The sequence below is a fragment of the Castanea sativa genome, chromosome 9 (assembly GCF_040712315.1).
Source record: "Castanea sativa cultivar Marrone di Chiusa Pesio chromosome 9, ASM4071231v1".
Taxonomy (NCBI): domain Eukaryota; kingdom Viridiplantae; phylum Streptophyta; class Magnoliopsida; order Fagales; family Fagaceae; genus Castanea; species Castanea sativa.
Window position 1 is genome coordinate 20,495,764 of NC_134021.1, and position 5,185 is coordinate 20,500,948.

General features: G+C 37.4%; 1 pseudogene; it reads right to left on the reverse strand.

The window, feature by feature from the left end:
* Positions 1-1,473: 1,473 nt before the first annotated feature.
* Positions 1,474-4,189, reverse strand: LOC142608890 (zinc finger BED domain-containing protein RICESLEEPER 2-like; annotated as a pseudogene).
* Positions 4,190-5,185: the final 996 nt, after the last annotated feature.

A 5,185-nucleotide genomic window follows, 5' to 3' on the forward strand; every position in this document is an offset into this window, starting at 1 on the left:
ACGGTTACCACACCAAAAGAAGGTGGAATTGGTGAAGTTTTTGAAGAATAATAACGATGTCTTTGCTTGGAATCCCTATGAGGCTCCGGGGGTGGACCCAAGTTTCATTTGCCACCATTTGAACGTCAACCCTGCCGTTGTTCCTAGGAGGCAACCACCTCAGCGTTCCTCCAAAGAACATTCTGAGGCTGTCAAACAAGAGGTGCTTAAGCTCAAAAGGGCTGGTGCTATTAAAGAAGTCTTCTACCCGGAATGGTTAGAGCATACAGTCGTGGTTAAAAAGAAGAACGGAAAGTGGAGAGTATGTGTGGACTTCACAGACCTAAACAAAGCCTGCCCAAAGGACTCGTTCCCGATGCCACGCATCAATCAGCTTGTGGATGCTACGGTCGGGCATCCTCGGATGAGCTTTTTAGATGCTTTCCAGGGTTATCACCAAATACCGTTGGCGTTGGGTGACCAGGAGAAGACTGCTTTCATAACTCCAACAGGGAATTACCATTATAAAGTAATGCCGTTTGGGTTGAAAAATGCTGGGGCTACTTACCAAAGGATGATGACCAGAATGTTTGAATCACAACTGGGAAAGACCATTGAGGTATATGTGGATGATATGATAGTGAAGAGTAAGGCAATACCTATGCACGTAAAAGATCTCGATGATACCTTTCAAATACTTAGGAAGTACAAGCTGCGCCTCAACGCCTCAAAGTGTTCTTTTGGGGTGAGTTCCAAAAAGTTCTTAGGTTACATGGTGACTCATAGAGGAATAGAGGTGAATCCGGCACAGGTCAGAGCCATTCAAGGCTTGCAACCACCTCGAAATCCAAAGGTAGTTCAGAAATTGACCGGGATGACTGATGCTCTCAGCAGATTTATCTCTTGGTCAGCTGACCGATGTAGACCTTTTTTCCAATTGTTAAATAAAGGGTTTTTGCATACCAGGCCCGACCCGCAGGCCAAGACCCAAAACCTAGACCCAATCTGAATATTAATCGGGTTTTTTTCTTGGGGCCCAGACCCGCCCCGCCCCGCCAGGCCTCACGGGCCTCGTTTAACTTATTGGGCCCAAATTTGGCCCAACCAAAAAAAAAAAATTTTTTGAAGCCCATTAAATTTTTTGCCCTAAATTCAAGCCCATTTAACGTGGCCCAAATGCCAAAACTTGCCCTGTTATATGGCAGCCAAAATCATCTTATATGGCAACCAAAATTTGCCCTGTTATATGGCATTTAGGCCACATTATATGGCAGCCAAATCAATAAATCACAACTAAGATTTTAAATCAATAAATTACTTTAAAAACTACAAAATAAATCTCACAAGTCTAAGAAATTAAAAAATGTTTTATCCTCCACAAATCAACAAATTAAAAAGACTAAGAAATTACAAAAGGTTTAGAATAATTACAAACCAACAAATTAATCTAACAAGTCTAAGAAATTAAAGGGCTACTAAATTATTACAAAATGTTTAATCGTCCACAACTGTGACACAACTCCCATCCTCTTCATTAGGCTCCCCATCATCAAGAATTGTTTGAAGATCACAATCAGCAGACATAGTTGAAGAACCTACAACAACAATGAATTAAAAAATGGAATAAACTTCATCAATTTGTAACAAGCAAATATAAAAATACAATTTTGATTTTATAAATAGAAATTAGACAATTACTAACCGTTGATTTCACTCCATCTCATTGCCTCTATAGTCTTGGGATGTAGCCTACTACGGTGTGGACTTAAAAGCCTCCCACTAGTGCTAAAGGCAGATTCTGAAGCAACAGTTGTGACAGGAATGGCTAAAATATCTCTTGCAATCCTTTGTAAAGTAGGATACTTGAGACCATTACTTTTCCACCATCCCAAAATATCAAAATCTTCACTTCTCTTCAACACTCCCTCATCAATAAAATAATCAAATTCCATTCTAGCACTCCCATGTTTCTTTGAACTATTGTTCACAAACAAATCATAACATGACATTGACCCACTCAACCTAAACTTCATTTGAGCCGCAGGGCTTGAAGCACTACTTGCAAGAATATGAGAACTTCATTCATTATTTACAAGGAACTCATCTAGATCTCCATACTCATCAAGCAAATCATAACAAAGATTCTTTATTTTTTCAATCTCCGAATTAGAATTATCACCATAAATGTTAGGATAATAAACTCCAATAACTTCATCTTATATCTTGGATCTAGGATAGCAGCAACAGTCATAACAACACTAACATTAGCCCAATAAGAATTAAATTTAGCAAGCATGCTTTCTGCCATTGTAGCTATCATCTCATTTGAAGACAAACTCCATTCATTCAATGCAATTTTCAACTCACACACCAAAGTAAAATACATATTAGTTGTGGGGTACTTATGACCAGAAAAAAACTCAGTCACACTATGAAACAACTCCAACTTCCCACAAATATCTTTGGCTAACTCCCAATCATGATCATATGGCAAAGAAGAATAAGATGTTTCACGTTTAGCCAAACACAGAAAAACATCTTTATAAATCAATGCAGTAGAAAGCATTAAGTAAGTTGAATTCCAATGAGTTTTACAATCTAAGACTAACTCTTTGGTGCATCGAACATGCAATTGACGTGCATTTTCTTCAAATTTTTGCCTCCTTTTTGGTGATCCAGTCCAATAAATCACACTATCATGAATCCTTTCAATACCATCACCAATAAGAGACAACCTATCTTGAACAATTAAATTCAAAATATGTGCAGCACACCTCATATGCAACATAGACCCACCCAACATAAGAGAACTAGTATCAAGCTTATTCAAGAGAAGTCTTATCATAGCATCATTAGTACTACAATTATCAACGGTTATTGTGGACAACTTCCTATCAATATTCCACTCTAAAAAACAATCAACAAGGACATCAGCAATGACATCTTTTGTGTGTGGAGAAGGAACATAAACAAACCTAAAAAAATAATAGGAATAATTATAACATAACTCAATAAACATTCTAAATGTAAAGTCTTTAACATTCAATTTATAGATAAAAAAACTACCTTAAAACCTGGCTTTGCAACGTCCAAGTATGATCAATAAAATAAGCGGTAATGACCTTAAACCCTCTCTTTTTGTTACTTGAAGTCCACATATCAGTTGTAATTACCATCCTACTTCCATTCTTGTCCGTCATCTTCAAAGCTTTCTCCCTCTCATTATCATAGATTTTGAGAATGTCACTTTTCAAAGTATTTCTTGTGACAAGTTTAAACAAAGGTTGAAGAGAAACCATAAATTCTCTAAACCCAATGTGGTCAACTATTGAAAGGGGGTATTCATGTAGGATGACCATACGAGCAAGATTATTCCTCACTTTGCCTTGATCAAATTGGTAAGCATTTAAACGCATAGTTCCATCCACCTTATTTTGTTGTTTAATTAACACTTGTTGTCGCATATCCCTTATATCTTTAAACTTCAACCGTGGACATCTTGCTAAATGATGACGTAAATGGGTTGTACCTTGGCTAGAATCACCCAAGTAAAGTTTGCTACAATGATGGCATTGGGCTTTAATTTTTCCATCAACTTTCTTCCTTGTAAAATGATCCCAAACATCTGAGGTAGTCTTTCTTTTTCTACTTGTATTCAACTCCAAGTCCTCATTTGTAGGCTCTTGCTCTCACTCTCCCTCTCCCTCTCCCTCTGCCCCTTCTTGTTCCTCTGCCTCTAAGTCTTCTCCTAAATCCACCGTTGGGGATTTTGGACTCCTAATTGGTTCAAAAGTTTAGGAGTTAGAATCACAACAAATATACTTAAATTTATTATTACACATACTCATTGATTAATACGCACAAATTCATAAATACACAGATTCACAAATTCTATCAACCCAAACATAACTAAACATGATTAACTACAAATTCCAAACACGTACTCGTTGTTTAATGGGCATAAAGGTGATGGTGATCCTGAGGGTGAGCTGCCAGGCGACAATGGCGAGGGTGAACGTGAAAATGGTGAAGGAGGCCGCATAGCTAGCAAGGGAAAACGTTCGGTTCTCAAGGGAGAGCCGCTTGGCGAGGAAGAACTAGATTTGTTTCTCAAGGGAGAGCTACTCAGCGAGAAAGAACTAGATTTTTTTGTGTTTTCCATCTCCGTTTTAGGCTCTGCATTCACAACAAACACAATATCATGTGACATGATCACATTTGTAATTTTCCTTCTTGGCCTTAATTAAACATACCCCAAAGGCCAGTAATCCCCAATTATTGCTATTACACACATCCAAACCAGAAACAACCATTTTTGTTTAGTTGAAGCAAACTTTCTCATTTTTCGAAACTCATACTCAAATTCTATCCATCACTTCTCCCCAGTTTTGTCCATTCAACAAGAATTACCCAAAACCCACATACCCCATATTTCGAATTCAACAAACTGTTTAACCACAAAATTCAAAATTACCAAAACCTAACATGGAAATTCCAAACCCAAAAGTATTCACTCCAGCAAATATTAAGCACTATAATATCAATTTTCATTAGATTTTTTTGTATAATTTTTTAGCTTTGTTTTCTGAGTTGAATTTTATACTCCATCCATTATAACATATATCCCACCATTTTAAACAAAAACTATTGATTGTACTATTCCAATTGTATATATTCTGTGTACTAGACATGGGTTCTCTTTTTTAATCAATAAACTTTGCTATTTATCAAACAAAAAAAAAGTACTAAAAAAAAAAACTAATTTTTAACACTACCCAGTAAATAAAAAAATGATAAAAACAAAACATGTTTTGACTTAAAAAAACAAAACCCAGAAAATAAATAATAAAAATAAAAAGAGCAAAGCAGAAGCAAAAGCAAGCCATACATGTCACCCAAAGAGTTTGAGGCGAGAGGGCTGTGAGGGGGAGTGATGACGCGTGGTGTGGCCTATAAGGGGCTGATCGGCTGAGGTGTGACTCGTGAGGGGCTGAGGCGAGAGGGCTGAGGCGAGGTGAGAGGGCTAAGTGTGTAGTGAGAGAGGCGGCTGTGTGTAGTAAGTAGATAGTAGAGACTTAGTTAGGGTTACAAAATCAGATAATATATATAAGGGGGTATTTTAGTAATTTAACATACCGGGTATTTATCCAGGTCGGGTTTCGGGTCGGGTGCAGGTTTTTTTTATAAAACCCAGACCCAACCCGGA